The 18,207-nt window shown below is 39.6% G+C and overlaps 1 protein-coding gene across 2 annotated transcripts in view; it reads left to right on the forward strand.

The window, feature by feature from the left end:
• The first annotated feature begins 6,714 nt into the window (after positions 1-6,714).
• Positions 6,715-18,207, forward strand: part of LOC106054487 (cGMP-dependent protein kinase 1-like) — a 275,978-nt gene continuing 264,485 nt past the window's right edge. Inside the window, exon 1 of one of the 2 annotated variants that reach the window (XM_056020546.1) lies at positions 6,715-7,083. The gene's annotated coding sequence lies outside the window, so the exon portion shown is untranslated. Of the gene's footprint in view, positions 7,084-17,546; positions 17,697-18,207 lie in introns of those variants that run through there. The other variant, XM_056020547.1, reaches the window with a different exon arrangement.

Here is an 18,207-nt window from a genome sequence, read left to right on the forward strand (position 1 = left end):
AATGAATTCTTTAAATGAAATGCTTAAAGAACGCACTCGGTGCACCAAAGTCTATGAACACTCGATAAATGGCTCTTATAGATGAAGGCGAGTTTTAGTCTAGCTAGGCCGTGTGACGTAGTGTTTTTTTTTCCCTCTGACGTTATATGGAATTAATTCTTCAAATGAAATGAAAAAAGAACTCGGTATAGTAATGTTTATTAAGCCTCGTTATGTGACTCGCGTTTAAAAATGGAATGATATCTTGATTTAGATCTAATCTAGATTTTTAAAACTAGATCTAGATTTTTATTACAGTATATCTAGATCTGGATTTATATTCTAATTAAAATTATTTTAGAGTCTAGATCTAGAATTTCTAGATCTAGTTTAGACTAAAATAGACTAGATTAAGATGTAGAATTTCAATTTCTAAACTTAAAGTGTAAAAAAAAAGTGTAGATTTTCATTTCCAAACGTTTTGATCAATATTGTAATGTTTTAATATACTAAAACTAATCTACTATTTTTTTATTAAATTTAAATTTACGGCAAATGAATCTTTGAAACATTATTACTTTTGACCATCGGATGGCTGCCTGGTCGTGCGGTTTGCGCGCTGGACTGTCGTTCAGATTTATGGATGGCCCAGGGTTCAAACCCTGCCCGCTCCCATCCCCCGTCGTCCTGCGAGAGGTTTGGACTAGGAAGTAATTATCTTCAACTCTGAAGGAACATCCGAAACGTGTAAAACATTTTACATCAAAATTAAATCACCTCTTGAATATTATTTGCGAATATGCAGATCCGACAGGGATCCGACTTCGACGGGGGCCGCCTCTGAGTTTGTGTAACACAAACTCTCTTTGTAATCTTGTTTCTTTTCTATTCTGAAATCAAATCTGAGTTAGTGATTTGCCAATTTTTACTCTATGGCCTCATGACCAATCAACCCGCTGTCACGCGCCCCCACCCCCATCCCACCCTCGAGGTGCTGTCGGCGATAACGTTTAGGAGCTTATCGTGTAGGACAAAAGGTTGGTTGCCACCTACAACTAACCAGTTCCTCCTGCCCGAGGGAGAAGGAAAACTCAGAATTCAAACCTCTGCTGCCTTTAGATAAATATGATTTTTAGATCAAGACATACTTGATATGAAATACAGTCGTTTGTCGGCGCTTTTTTAAAGACACCATTTTGTCAGCGCTACTTTGTCATACGAAATTTTGGCATGTAACTCAATTTCAGTTAGGCCTATGTGTGCTTCTAAAAACATGATTAATTCTAGGCCGTGCTATTTATTATTCAAGTCTCTTCTTGTGCTTCCATCCTAGGTATGAGGGTGAAGAGAATCACATAATGTTGCTGTCTCTTTGTTTAGTCTAAAACTATAAAATCATATAGGTAATGTTCACGTCGGATCTATTCAGACAAGAGTTAGCAGGCAAGATCTTTTGCTTTGATTGTAAATTATCGCAGCAGGGCCGGATTTTTTGGGAAGGCAGAATAGAGACTCTTTGAATAGAAGACTCGACGACCATTTTCCCTGTAAATAAACGTTTAGACGATTTACTAAAGCGATATCCAGTTCTTTTAAGAGCGTCTGAAAAGCTGTGCAGACTGGCATGTGTGTTATAACTCTTGATTGGAGCATAACAAGTAATCAAATGTGATAGCAGCCTGGGTGATAGCAAAATTAGAGTATGAATTAGACATATTAAGGGACCATAAAGACAGAACGGCTCGAGTTAAATAGGAGATGGCATAAACACGGATTGGTGTTGGATCGATTTAATGTTGAAAATCAAGTGCTAGTGCTTTTTTTTGACTGAATTAGAGACAATATTATAAGGGCACATTCTTAAAAGCATGGGATTAAACGATATTATTAATTAATATCTATTCATTATAAGATACATTTGGAAGTAGTCCTGATATGTAAGCATGTGGTTTAAATATTGAACTATTAGTGTTATGTTAAATTTAATTTATGTGACGGCCAGAGACGGTAGATCTATTCGGCGCAAACACTGCCTGCGACACAAGTAAATATCGGTATCACACTAGTAGGCTACTGAGCAGACTATGACTTTGGACTCCAGGATCCGTACAGGAGAGAGACAGAGACAGACAAAGTCCACAGTAGCCAAGTATTAATGTCTTAGTAATTGCTATATTCTAGTTTTTAAATCACATAGGTTAAAGAAAACACTTTATAATATTATTATTACTATTTTTTTTTGTAATAACTTAAGTGAGGCATTTCAACGAGGCACACACATGTTTATTTACACGACATCACAGGTACACAAAACAACATCTTTCTTAGGCACAATCTTTTCACTTCGGCTCTCAACTTGGGCGGAAATCGTTCTCCTCTCTTCCTAATGCTGACATCCTTCTCAGTCTAGTTCATTACAGTGCGTACCTTCTAGCTTAGATGGCGGTGCGCATGGCAGAGTTTTAACAATATTATAGACCCTACTGTCGTGTGATACGTAGGCTAACGTGATATATTAATAAACATCAACTTACTTCTTTTTAATTATGTTCAATGTTGTTTGGTTAACTCCTAGTTCTCTATCATTATATCAATTTCAAATACAAATTTGTAATCGGATTCGGAGATGATAATTAATAAAATTATTGACTATTGTGCTTCTTTAGTTTATCGTCATCTCTGATCTTAGTTTTATACATTGGTATATTTTAAAGTAGTAAGAACCACTCTAACCATCAAAAGCTGGTATCAAATTCTTGACAGAAAACGCAAAATCTCTTTTGTAATCTTGTAGGTTAGGCTTTCAAACCGATAACAAACAAACTTCGAATGGATGGTTTTGAGGTCATACGATAAGAATGTGTGGGCATTGGCATCGCATTGGTTTCAAAATCAACCACCGCAGGAAAAGAAAAAAAAAACAACAATTAAACTACGAATGAATGGTTTTGAGGTCAAACGATAAGAATGTGTGGGCATTGGCATCGCATTGGTTTCAAAATCAACCACCGCAGGAAAAGAAAAAAAAAACAACAATTAAACTACGAATGAATGGTTTTGAGGTCAAACGATGAGAATGTGTGGGCATTGGCATCGTATTGGTTTCAAAATCAACCACGGCAGGAAAAGAAAAAAAAAACTATTAAACTACGAATGGATGGTTTTGAGGTCATACGATGAGAATGTGTCGGCATTGGCATTGTATTGGTTTCAAAATCAACCACGGCAGGAAAAGAAAAAAAAAAACTATTAAACTTGGAATGGATGGTTTTGAGGTCATACGATGAGAATGTGTCGGCATTGGCATCGTATTGGTTTCAAAATCAACCACGGCAGGAAAAGAAAAAAAAAATTAAACTTCGAATGGATGGTTTTGAGGTCATACGATGAGAATGTGTCGGCATTGGCATCGTATTGGTTTCAAAATCAACCACTGCTGGAATTCGATTTCGGAATAATTTAAATCGGCACTCGCTGAACCTTCCAGAAAACATTTAACATCTATATTTAATTTATCCTTGATAAAAATTGTTTAGTATGGGAATCGAATCCAGGTCTTGTGTGTAATTAGCGAGACGCTCAACAACCAGTTATTTAAATATGTGCAGCATTTTATTTCGAAATAAATGATTCAGATTTATGTATTTTATAATACCTAGATATACATGTGTCTAAAATGTTGGTTATAGAATGTACTTTCCTTCTTTTCTATTCTGAAATCAAATCTGAGTTAGTGATTTTGCCGATTTTCACCCTATGGCTTCATGACCAATCAACCCGCGGTCACGCGCCCCCACCCACTTCCCACCCTCGAGGTGCTGTCGGCGATAACGTTTAGGAGCTTATCGTGTAGGACAAAAGGTTGGTTGCCACCTACAGCTAACCAGTTCCTCCTGCCCGATGGAGAAGGAAAACTCAGAATTCAAACCTCTGCTGCCTTTAGATAAATATGATCTTTAGATCAAGACATACTTGATATGAAATACAGTCGTTTGTCGGCGCTATTTTAAAGACACCATTTTGTCGGCGCTACTTTGGCATACGAAATTTTGGCATGTAACTCAATTTCAGTTAGGCCTATGTGTGCTTCTAAAAACATGATTAATTCTAGGCCGTGCTATTTATTATTCAAGTCTCTTCTTGTGCGTCCATCCTAGGTATGAGGGTGAAGAGAATCACATAATGTTGCTGTCTCTTTGTTTAGTCTAAAACTATAAAATCATATAGGTAATGTTCACGTCAGATCTATTCAGACAAGAGTTAGCAGGCAGTATCTTTTGCTTTGATTGTAAATTACCGCAGCAGGGCCCGGTTTAAGGGAGGGTTAGGGAGATAAATTATTGTGATGTCGGATTTTCACTATCTTTTATAGTTTACGAGATCTAAACGGGACAGACGGACAGACATTTCACACAAAACTAATAGCGTCTTTTCTCCTTTCGGGGACTGCTAAAAATACCAATTAGTCAATCAGTTTGTTGTAATTAATTAATTTTGTTTTATATAGTAAAATTTAGCTCATTCCTAAAGAAATATTGAGAAATATGACAGTGATTTTGTTGTTCTTTTACGTAGATTTTTTTTTAAGATTGTTTTTTTATTTTGCTTGTTTACAGAAATATCTTGTCAAGAACATCCTGAAATTTCAGTCTTGTCCAAAAAAAAAACAAAATTTTACCCGTATTTTGATTAAAGCTCTACACATACACAACATGTCATCTGACCTGGTCAGTTATTAAACACGCGACGTAGTCACTATTCTGTCGAGCGTGAGAAAATGCAGACAGATATCTATATATATAATTCTCTTCATGGCTCAAGAGTTTGGACACGCAAGAAGAAGTAAAGGAAAGATCACTATTTTATTTCTGCAAGTCGGACGAACTAGAGATACCCTACGAAAAAAAAAAAGAGGAGGGGTGAACAAGTAGTATTCACCCGTCACAAAATGGCAGGCCCGGACCGTTGTGACCAAGAAAGATCACTCTTTTTTTTTTATTTCTACCTCACGTAAATTTAGCGGCGAAAAAAAAGTGTGGGGAGAACAAGTAATCTACTCTGTTTTCACCAGTCAGCAGGGCTGGACTTAACTATTGTGGGTCCTATGCAAAACGGATTTCGCGGGGTCAGGTTTGGGTAGGGATACGGATTATAAGTGAAAATTAAGAGTTTGTGTTGGAAAATAAATTCGTATTTTATTCATTCTTTACTAAGTACAGAATTACTTTACTAGCCTTGCGTGTAGCGAAGTCATACAGTATATCATAAAAAGTCTATTTCCTACATAGATCACGCTCAATAGCAAGAATTACCAAATGTTTCAATCTATCTACAGAATTGTTGACCTCTTTCTTTCACCAGATTCCAAAATTACGGGATAATGCTGTTTTTTTTTATCGCGCGTAGGATTGGCGTTTTCCATATTGAATGACACCCCAAAATGACACTTTTTGTCTATATATTTCAGGAGATGAGTTTTCTAAAGTTTTTAATAATTTCCGGATATTTCCAGGCCTTTTTTGTATATTTTGCAATTTCAGGAGATTTCAAGAAGCCCCTGGTAAATCAGGAAGCTTTGGGAATTCTTTTATAAGTTATAAAATGGTTTAATTTAATAATTTAGACCTAGAATTAGCACGGTTCCTTTGAAAATGCGTGGCCCATTGCGGTCGCATATGTTGCATTGGCCTAAGGCCGTCCCTGCAAAATAACGACGTATGCTACGCCGTGGGTCGACTAGTAAGCAATAAAACAAAACGTTATACCAGCAGCTCTTGTTTTACTCGCCAGGACGCCTCCGTTTTCAATAGACCACGGAGATGTAACGTAGTGTTTTGAGTACCACTAATCCGCAACTGTCTCAATGTGTAACGCACTCTTCCCTTTATAAAATGTCTTGATTTTCGTTCTAGTATTGTATACAGGTATAAGGGTAAACCTACATTGATTGTTTTTATGGTTTCCTGGCTCTGAAGAATAAGGTATAAATAGGGACTGCAATGTCAGCACTTACTTAGAACAGCAGTCGGTAATCTACTGAACAAAACATTGATAGTTCTGAATGTGAAGCATTTGTAAGATTGGGCAGAGGCACTGTGACAAGGTTCTCCTCTGTACGTGTGTCACCCACATTCTGGCGTGTCCTATGTATCAATCAATTGTAGTATCCAAATATTGGCTGGCCCAATCGCCTTAGAATAAACACCCCAACGTGGGACAGAGCTTTGGGATTCGAGGACGGAATGAATGGCACCATTCTACCGACTTCTTTATTGCCGATTCGCTGCGTAATAGCTTGAGGCCTGAAGACCCACACAAAAGAGAGAGAGAAAAGAGAGAGAGAGGGAGGTGGAAACAGACAGAAAGAGGAAAGTGAAAAGAATAGCACTGTATGGTGCTTAGTATCGACAAGAGACAAGACAAAATGTCATCAAAATCTGTGACAGTTACAAGTCGGGTGGCAATAAATACACATGCCAGGTCCCTGAAGTAGTTGCGCTGCAAGCATTGTGCAAAGCACTAGACTAGATCTAGTTTGTTTTATTCCATGCAGGCGTTGTGGCAAACATTTTTTTTTTTTGCGACGGACGAGTAGAAGCCAACGTGACATTCCCCCCCTCCCCCCCCCCCCCCCCGTTTCATTGAATGAGCGTCTCGGTAGACTCTTGGCTTTGAAAACAAAAGTGAATGACTTCCCCTTTTTTTTTTTATTTGTTGATCAATCCCCTTGAACCAGGCCAATGTGTTAAATACTCGATCACACAGGAAAAAATGAATGCAAGCCAATTGATGATCCCACCTTGAAAGAGCCAAACATGAAGCTAACCAATCACGTCTTCCACTGAATAATTTGATATTGCTCAAAGATTTCTAGGATAAAACGCACAGTACTTACAGTGGAATTATTATGGATAGAAACTTCATACAATTACACAATACAACATTCAAATAATTCATAAAATGTAGCCAAAAGATAGTACTATCTACACGCTACTGAATCCTTGAGTTTAATTTGCTTTCTTTAATTGTTTTTCATCTTCGCTAAATATTGAATGAAATCTTGTTGTTTTTATGTTGACGTAACACTTCTATGTAAATGGTCAGGTAAGTTAATTTTTTTTATTGTAAAAACTTATATAAACTTGAACATTTACAAGTTTTCATATTAAAAAGATTAACAATATTACTTTCTTATTTTTAATCTTAAAATTCTCCAGCTGTTTATTTACGACATACATTCCTCACAAACATCTTATTTTCTAAAGTAAACAAAAACAAACAAACAAATAAAACCATATTTTTGTCCGAATGGCCTGTACATTTTTGTACAATGAAGACTTACTTCGTGGAATAATTGCTGCTGATTTGATTTTAGGACAGACTCGATTTTGTTATTGAAATGTTGAAATGTTTCTTGCACCTAGAGCAGTCAAGCAGAGTATTTATCATCATTAAATCTTCAATAATGTGTGCGCGAACTGTTACATAGACACAAAACAGGTACAATTGCTTTATAGTGAAGAAAAAACAAAGTTTTATTTGTACCACATAAAAAGACAAAGCATACAGTATTGCGTTATAGATATGTCTGAGATAAGCGTGAGTCCTCGTTATATGTAAAGAGAAGGGACTCTCGTGCATGTTTCGGATGTTCCTTCAGAACTGAAGATAGGTACATCCTGACCCAAACCTCCCGCAGTACGTCGAGGGATGGCGGCGGGTACAGAGTTCGAACCTGGGACCATCAAGACGACAATTCAGAGTGAATACCTCACAAAAAGACAGCCATTAATTGTTACTTCATTGTGTAAGTTAAAAAAACAAAGAAAATCACCACAAGTGACAGCTCTCGTCTGCTGATAATAAGGACATTTATCAGATTTATTTTTAAACAAGTCCATTGAAAAGTAATGAGTAAACGAAAGGAAACTTTCATATTCACTTCTAGGATCATCTAAGACTAAGAGGAAATCAAGTTGGCAACACATTCACACTGTCCTTCATCAAGACTCTAGTCACACAGTCTAGTGGGACAGTTTTCACTTTTTCTTTTTTCTGTAAATAGATTTCTTTTTTTTTTTACAGCCTGTAAAAACACATATACATCAAAACACTCATACACCAACATGCATATAAACACACACACCTATACATATACATACATACGCATTTACACACACACACACATATACAACAACTAAAACGAGTGAAGTGCTCCACTTAAAGTCTTGCTATACAAATATATTGATTTATGTTAATAAGCTTCTAGCAAGACTTCTCTCTAATACGTACCTCGCGCACTTCTCGCTGTTCTGCTCTAAGAGTCACGAGACTCGGAATGTCCGTAGCACTGGCGGAATATAGGATAATGTTATGCACACAATACTTCTTAGGGGGGTAGCGTCAGAGTTGGTGGATGTGGCAATACAGAGTAGAAGATTTAACCTTTTATTTCTTCCTTACTTTGACTCTCTGTACAGTAGCCAAACACTTTAAGTCAGTAAGTGCTTCTAACAAAAAATATGGCAAAAAAATTCAGTACATTTTAGATTCTTACACTCAAACATATTTTTGTCTCAAGGGCGCCCGTGGACCCAAAATAGCACCTTAAGCACCATGGTTTCTAGGCTACTGCATCCGTACCAGACCAATCTTTATAGAAGGCCTGAAGACTGACCTGCAACGTCGTCACCTGTTTAGACCAATAGCTCGCTGCCACGTCACAGCTCTGTCAGTTCTGAGGCCTACTGTGACGATTGGTCTCGATCCATATCAAGAAGCCCTTTTAGTAACAAACATGGCGGAGAATGACTCGCTTAGAGCACGTGAAAGAAATCAGGCAGTGAGTTGTAGGGTCTTCTTCTACTTGCACAAGGACCACCCAGTTGTCGAACACAGCTCACTTCCTCTCGTGTCCTTGTCCCCATCGTCCTTCGTGCCAAACGTAGGATGTGTCCTATTGACTCATCATTCTCCATGCAGTGGCGACATCCACGTAGGATGTGTCCAATTGACTCATCATTCTCCATGTAGTGGCGACACCCACGTAGGATGTGTTCTATTGACTCATCATCCCCCATGTAGTGGCGACACCCACGTAGGATATGTTCTATTGACTCATCATCCTCCATGTAGTGGCGACACCCACGTAGGATATGTTCTATTGACTCATCATCCTCCATGTAGTGGCGACACCCACGTAGGATGTGTCCTATTGACTCATCATTCTCCATGTAGTGGCGACATCCACGTAGGATGTGTCCTATTGACTCATCATTCTCCATGTAGTGGCGACACCCACGTAGGATGTGTCCTATTGACTCATTATCTTCCATGTAGTGGCGACACCCACGTAGGATGTGTCCTATTGACTCATCATCCTCCATGTAGTGGCGACTGTCACCTGTTTATTATGTTTATTTAACTGGCAGATCTTGATGCTATAAATTTGTGACATATGTGGGTTCGGAGGTGCCTTGATTAAGTTCAAACACTTTAATAACCAATGAAGTAACAAAGTGCTGATATGTTTTATTGAGTTTTAATTGTTTAAAACTTAACTTGAAACAATAAATGTATGTACAAAGATATAAAAAAAAAAGATACAGGATTCAGTGAAAATGATCAAGAGTAAATATTTACTTAAAAAACTAGCGACTTCTAAGCCTAACTTTCTAGCTCACTCCTCGTCTCAAGCTAACACTCCGCCTTTTATATCTTTCTTTAGAATAAAGAACCGTGACATCTCAATACCCATCCTTGACCCGTTTACATTTAATTTTCCCCTCGATTGTTTCTGTAATTAAACCTACGCCAATTATGTCTCCCTGCTGTAGCCTTGAACCAAGTTTTAATCGGCGTCCTTCTGGCATTAAAGCGCGAGCACGCTGACCCGATTTGAGATAGGTACAATGTCCTCATTCTGTGAACAGCGAGGTGTCACTAGAAACTGTATTGTAATTTAAGCTATGTTAATTTTGTTTCCCTGCTGTAGTCTTGAGCTAAGTTTTAATCGGGGTCTTTCTGGCATTTAACGTGGGTACGCTGACCTGATTTGAGATAGGTACAATGTCCTCATTTTGTGAACAATGAGGTGTCACTAGGGACGTGACAGCGACATCCTCGTAGGATGTGTCCTATTGACTCATCATCCTCCATGTAGTGGCGACACCCACGTAGGATATGTTCTATTGACTAATCATCCTCCATGTAGTGGCGACATCCACGTAAGATGTGTCCTATTGACTCATCATTCTCCATTCAGTGGCGACACCCACGTAGGATGTGTCCTATTGACTCATCATTCTCCATTCAGTGGCGACACCCACGTAGGATGTGTTCTAATGACTCATCATCCTCCATGTAGTAGCGACACCCACGTAGGATATGTTCTATTGACTCATCATCCTCCATGAAGTGGCGACACCCACGTAGGATATGTTCTATTGACTCATCATCCTCCATGTAGTGGCGACATCCACGTAGGATGTGTCCTATTGAATCATCATTCTCCATGTAGTTGCGACATCCTCGTATGATGTGTCCTATTGACTCATCATCCTCCATTCAGTGGCGACAGCCACGTAGGATGTGTCCTATTGACTCATCATCCTCCATGTAGTGGCAAAATCCACGTAGGCTGTGTCCTATTGACCCATCATCCTCCATGTAGTGGCGACATCCATGTAGGATGTGTCCTATTGACTCATCATTCTCCATTCAGTGGCGACACCCACGTAGGATGTGTTCTATTGACTCATCATTCTCCATTCAGTGACGACACCCACGTAGGATGTGTCCTATTGACTCATCATCCTCCATGTAGTGGCGACACCCACGTAGGATGTGTCCTATTGACTCATCATCCTCCATGTAGTGGCGAAAACCAAGTAGAATGTGTCCTATTGACTCATCATCCTCCATGTAGTGGCGACACCCACGTAGGATGTGTCCTATTGACTCATCATCCTCCATGTAGTAACGACACCCACGTAGGATGTGTTATATAGACTCATCATCCTCCATGTAGTGAAAACATTCTCGTAGGATGTGTCCTATTGACTCATCATCCTCCATGTAGTGGCTACACCCACGTAGGATATGTTCTATTGACTCATCATCCTCCATGAAGTAGCGACATCCACGTAGGATGTGTCCTATTGACTCATCATTCTCCAAGTAGTGGCGACACCCACGTAGGATGCGTTCTATTGACTCATCATCCTCTAAGTAGTGGCGACACCCACGTAGGATATGTTCTATTGACTCATCATCCTCCATGTATTAGCGACATCCACGTAGGATGTGTCCTATTGACTCATCATCCTCCATGTAGTGGCGACACTCACGTAGGATGTGTCCTATTGACTCATCCTCCTCCATGTAGTGGCGACATCCACGTAGGATGTGTCCTATTGACTCATCATTCTCCATGTAGTGGCGACATCCACGTAGGATGTGTCTTATTGACTCATCATTCTCCATGTAGTGACGACATCCACGTAGGATGTGTCCTATTGACTCATCATTCTCCAATCAGTGGCGACACCCACGAAGCATGTGTTCTATTGACTCATCATTCTCCATTCAGTGGCGACAGCCACGTAGGATGTGTCCTATTGACTCATCATCCTCCATGTAGTGGCGACACCCACGTAGGATGTGTTCTATAGACTCATCATCCTCCATGTAGTGGCGACATCCACGTAGGATGTGTCCTATTGACTCATCATCCTCCATGTAGTGGCGACATCCATGTAGGATGTGTCATATAGACTCATCATCCTCCATGTCGTTGCGAAATCCACGTAGGCTGTGTCCTATTGACCCATCATCCTCTATGTAGTGGCGACACCCACGTAGGATGTGTTCTATTGACCCATCATCCTCCATGTAGTGGCGAAATCCACGTAGGATGTGTCCTATTGACTCATCATTCTCCATTCAGTGGCGACACCCACGTATGATGTGTTCTATTGACTCATCATTCTCCATTCAGTGGCGACACCCACGTAGGATGTGTCCTCTTGACTCATCATCCTCCATGTAGTGGCGACACCCACGTAGGATGTGTCCTATTGACTCATCATCCTCCATGTAGTGGCGACACCCACGTAGGATGTGTCCTATTGACTCATCATCCTCCATGTAGTGGCGACACCCACGTAGGATGTGTCCTATTGACTCATCATCCTCCATGTAGTGGCGACACCCAGGTAGGATATGTTCTATTGACTCATCATCCTCCATGTAGTGGCGACACCCACGTAGGATGTGTCCTATTGACTCATCATCCTCCATGTAGTGGCGACACCCACGTAGGATGTGTTCTATAGACTCATCATCCTCCATGTAGTGGCGACATTCTCATAGGATGTGTCCTATTGACTCATCATCCTCCATGTAGTGGCTACACCCACGTAGGATAAGTTCTATTGACTCATCATCCTCCATGTAGTAGCGACATCCACGTAGGATGTGTCCTATTGACTCATCATTCTCCATGTAGTGGCGACACCCACGTAGGATGCGTTCTATTGACTCATCATCCTCCATGTAGTTTCGACACCTACGTAGGATGTGTCCTATTGACTCATCATCCTCCATGTAGTGGCGACACTCACGTAGGATGTGTCCTATTGACTCATCCTCCTCCATGTAGTGGCGACATCTACGTAGGATGTGTCCTATTGACTCATCATTCTCAATGTAGTGGCGACACCCACGTAGGATGTGTCCTATTGACTCATCATTCTCCATGTAGTGGCGACACCCACGTAGGAAGTTTCCTACTGACTCATCATTCTCCATGTATTAGCGACATCCTCGTATGATGTGTCCTATTGACTCATCATCCTCCATGTAGTGGTGACATCCACGTAGGATGTGTCCTATTGACTCATCATTCTCCATGTAGTGGCGACATCCACGTAGGATGTGTCCTATTGACTCATCATTCTCCATTCAGTGGCGACACCCACGTAGGATGTGTTCTATTGACTCATCATTCTCCATTCAGTGGCGATAGCCACGTAGGATGTGTCCTATTGACTCATCATCCTCCATGTAGTGGCGACATCAATGTAGGATGTGTCATATAGACTCATCATCCTCCATGTAGTGGCGAAATCCACGTAGGCTGTGTCCTATTGACCCATCATCCTCCATGTAGTGGCGACACCCACGTAGGATGTGTTCTATTGACCCATCATCCTCCATGTAGTGGCGACATCCACGTAGGATGTGTCCTATTGACTCATCATTCTCCATTCAGTGGCGACACCCACGTAGGATGTGTCCTATTGACTCATCATTCTCCATTCAGTGGCGACACCCACGTAGGATGTTTCCTATTGACTCATCATCCTCCATGTAGTGGCGACACCCACGTAGGATGTGTCCTATTGACTCATCATCCTCCATGTAGAGGCGACACCCACGTAGCATGTGTTCTATAGACTCATCATCCTCAATGTAGTGGCGACATTCTCGTAGGATGTGTCCTATTGACTCATCATCCTCCATGTAGTGGCGACATTCTCGTAGGATGTGTCCTATTGACTCATCATCCTCGATGTAGTGGCGACACCCACGTAGGATGTGTCCTATTGACTCATCATCCTCCATGTAGTGGCGACACCCACGTAGGATGTGTCCTATTGACTCATTATCCTCCATGTAGTGGCGACACCCACGTAGGATGCGTTCTATTGACTCATCCTCCTCCATGTAGTGGCGACACCCACGTAGGATATGTTCTATTGACTCATTATCCTCCATACAGTAGTGACACCAAGTGTCGTAGTGCTCCATGAACCGCACGAAGTAAACACCTACTGATGCATCCGTTTTTTTTTGTATCGTCGTATGTATTGTATTTATTTTGTATGTAATTGCTACTTATGGCTTTGATCTAAATATAAAAATATCCAATGGAGGGTCTTCAACTACTTTATTGGAAAATCCAAAAATCTTCTCGGGACGAATTAGTGAGCTTAAAATAGTAGCCTATATGCACGGCAAGTGGTCAGTAAATGATGTACAATGTTATAAAACGTTAAGTTAAATGGCTAAACCAGAGAGAGAGAGAGAGAGAGAGGGAGGGAGGGAGGGAGGCAGGGGGAGAGAGAGAGAGAGGGAGAGAGAGAGGAAGAGGGAGGGAGGGTGAGAGAGAAAGAGAGGAGGGTGGGAGCGAGGGAGGGAGGGAGAGAGAGAGGGGGAGGGAGGGAGAGAGAGAGGGATGGAGAGAGGGAGGGAATCAATACTTTGTCATTAGCAATAAACATAATTAAAATTAAACACTATTCTCGCCTACATAGACGATACAATTATAATTATATTTATGTGGACGCGACGTAAGTCTAATTATAATTATCTCCTATCTTATGAACTGCATGACGTGAATTAAAACGGCTTGAAAGATGTCCTTGGTTGTCTCGCGCTGTGGAAGGATTTGTTCTTTCTTTTAATCTCTGAATTGAAAATCTATTTTCGTTTACAGTCTGTCTTCATGGCCGCTCACATTCACATTTCTTTCTTCATTTTGTTTCTGTGCTTCTTCCCATTGCAATGTTGTTGATTTGGCAGAGACCACAGACCTATATATATATTATATCTATAGGTCAGTGGCATAGACCTAACTTACATAGCTTGGCTTAGGAATAAGAAGTGTCAATACGCTTTGATTTCTCTACTGAAACCATCTTCTTCCACGTTCAAAGCCTGAGATTTTCTATCCTGATCGCATAGCTCTCTGTATTCCAGCTCCTTGTGTCTGCAACTCAAAGCTCGTGCTCTAAGCTTTGACCTCCCATTAAAACTAAACTAAGGTCCTATTTCGAGCCCTAATTTACTTGCACCGCTGACCCGGGTCCATCACCAGCCCCTCTTCCTTCTTATTGGTCCGCTAGAACATAGTTACACGTAAACATTGTCTTGGCTCCTTTCTGAGAACCTTCCAGTCAATTAGTACACTTTTAGTTTTCTGTTGTGTCAACATCGTAGCATAAGGTATTCAATATACAACAGTTAGTCAGAGAAAATATCAACAAAATATCTGCTAAAATGACTTCATTTCAGAGGCGTTGCTGGCCAAATGGTTCATACTCTTATCCCCTCCCCCCCCCCCCCCGCCAAAAAAAAATGTTAGGTCGATGACTGCACACATAAGATTATACTTTCATATAAGAACACCTCTTTGTGATGAATGGCCTACTCTTTGTAAAATGGTCTAAGAAATCGATACAGCAACTACCGTTAAGTTTGACTATTCACCAGGGACACTTGTGCCGAGACTTATGTTTTGTGGTGTAGCGAACCACTACAGATAGACGTTCACATGTTGTTTGTTATGAATGTTGACACTGTTTCATTCTCTCGTCCTGTCCCGTTATTGCGTCGATTGAACGAATCAATATGGCTGAAATACATAATCACAACAAAGACACAGTCTTGGCCAGTGTTTCCCAAACCTTTTTCTTAACGGAACACTTCGCACATTCTGAGTATTTAGCTGAACACTTTGCTTATTTTGTTACAGAGGTTAATTCACGTTAATTATTACTAGTTAATTATACCAGTAGTTCGTGAAACCCCTATTCAGACCTCGCGGAACACTAGGGTCCTGCGGAACACAGTTTGGGAAAACACTGATCTAGGTATATTTTAAACTTCAGGTTTATATCAAGTCTAAGAATACACAGAAGTAAACGAATTCATAAGAGAAACAGTTGCGGCCCTTGACAGAGTGTGTCGTGTAGAGCTCTTCAGTTTGACTTTCTATGACCAGCACAAAATAGCGCGAACTTATTTATAATTTGTTAAATACTTTTTTTTAGTAAGTACCGTTTTTAGTAAGTGAAGTTCCTGGGCAGGATTTTTTGTTGAGTCATCTACCTTCTTCACCCAAACTGGTTCATTGATGCTTAATGGTGCGTCTGAGACATTCATCCAGGTCTTTATAGAACATGCACTCAGAGTCGGCCTTAAGCATACGTGATCTAGACAGTCTCCCAGGGGCTCCGATTCGTGAGGGGGGGGGGCGTGTTATTTTGTCAGGTCACTTCAACACAACATGTTTAAAATAAAAAACTGAAAGTTTTTATGCAACGATAATGATGCCCTAGACGCTGGTCATTTGTAATAATAAAATATTATCCCAATATAGGAACGACCATGTATTGATCAGTACGTGTTCGATCTCGCATTTAATTGGAATATTTCTTAACTTTCAACTTTTTCATTTACCCAACATGGCTGCACAGTTCTGTTAGAAAGATAAAGTAGAAACAGTAAACAATTATCACTATGGAAATGGTGAAAGGTTTTACACATAATTTGTTCAACATTATTAAGGCTAAAAAGAGTTGGAACAGAAAGGGTGGGGGATATAGATTAGAGTTACCTCTTCTTGCCTTTCAGTTTGCAGGAAACAAAATGGCAGTGTGAAAGTTCAATCTGTTGAGAGTACTGAACTATTCCCATTTTGTTTCTAGCGCAATATTTCAGTCACGGATTGGGTTTATTATTATTATTAACCTATATTTTTTTTAAAAAAGTAGCGAGTGTTATGGAGTGTGTGTATGTGTGTGTTTGTGTGTGTGTTTAAGGTGATGATGAAAACAAAAAGAGAACATTCAATGTTTGGTCTTGGTGAATGATACAAATAACGACAGGGTCTAGAGCGGCAGTGAGATTGGGAAGACTTAAGACATGTTTTTCTAGAGAGCTAGATTTTGTTTGAATATCATTTTTATTACTATTAGATGTATATCTCATTTCAAGTGAAATCTGTGAATGTTGTTATAAAATGTGTTCATTACAGAAAGTTGTTCAAGTTATTGAAAGCTTATTTATTCAAGATTCAATACGCCTACATACTTTTATTTGTACTAACTACAAGCCAAGTACCGACCATCAACACAGAGTCAATATACTATATAATTAAGCTGAAAATAATTAAATCTTAAATCTCCCTTTTGTGGATATGAGGGGTGGGGTTATCACGGAGAGGGCTTTTGTGCTGATTTTAGGCACTCGTGTTCAATTTAGAATTAATTTTTTTTTGGTCACTATTGGGGATTTGAACTGGAGTTGTTCAATTACTTTGCCACTATTTTATCTCAGCCTAAAAGACAAATATGATTGCTGTTTTAAGAGTACTCTCAATGCTTAAAGTATACATGTTTTTTTTTATGAAATATATTTCAAAAATAAATTAAATTACCCCTATATAAACTGTTACAAATATATCTTATGAAATATAAACTTATTCTAAATGATTTGACTAATCTATGGATGCATCTTGATTGAAAACGTGATCTGGTGCATGAGTAATTGGATATATCTAAACACCTCAACAGATCAATACAAATCTATCCCTCATTTATCTGCGCTACTTAATTGAACGCCCGAATCTAAATAACAAATAGTGGAGATTGGGAACGCTAGATCCTAAAGTCTGATTTCCTGGAGAAGAGATGGCTACAGTTCTGGCCTCCACCGGACACACCATCTCGTCTGCTTGGCACACGTAACAAGTATCTCTCACCAAAGGCGGGAGATGGGAGTGAACTCTTATAGCTATAGATTGCGCGGTATGGAATTCAATTGATGCATCGTACTTAACAGTGAGATGTCTGGTATTTCTCAAAATTCTATCTACGCGATCTGTTGTATGCTCATTCTTACAGAGAGGAAGTAACTCTTTCTGTTCAAAGGTAAAAAAAATATATTATTAATCTTTGTTACCATACAATGAGATTTATTTTTTAAAATATTTTTCTTTGGTATTAATATTCCTAATGTGTAGTATTACATGACAAAACCTTCACATTTAATATGGTCTTTAGAAGACGTTACAGTATAACTGACAGAGGCCTAAATGCATTAAATTTGTTTCAATAAATTAAAACAAACGAAGATAATGTAGCGTAAATAACCTTCACACATTTAATAATTTTATTGTAATTATATACTAGCGCAACTTGCGCTGTCCTTTATTTACCAGCTAACATCATAAGCTTGTTTAGTTATATCAGATTATGCCCTGGGTTAAGAAAAAAATAAAACCAGTGATTCATGTGGATGTGTCTCATGCCTTTCAAGACAGAAGCAGCCATATATCATAAGTTGTACATTTGTATGTTGTATGTATGTGGTTTCTAAAATTTTACATATTTCGGATATTCCTTCAAAATTTGAAGGTAATAATATCCCAGCCCGAACCTC

This window comes from Biomphalaria glabrata, chromosome 2 (genome assembly GCF_947242115.1).
Source record: "Biomphalaria glabrata chromosome 2, xgBioGlab47.1, whole genome shotgun sequence".
Classification (NCBI taxonomy): Eukaryota; Metazoa; Mollusca; class Gastropoda; family Planorbidae; genus Biomphalaria; species Biomphalaria glabrata.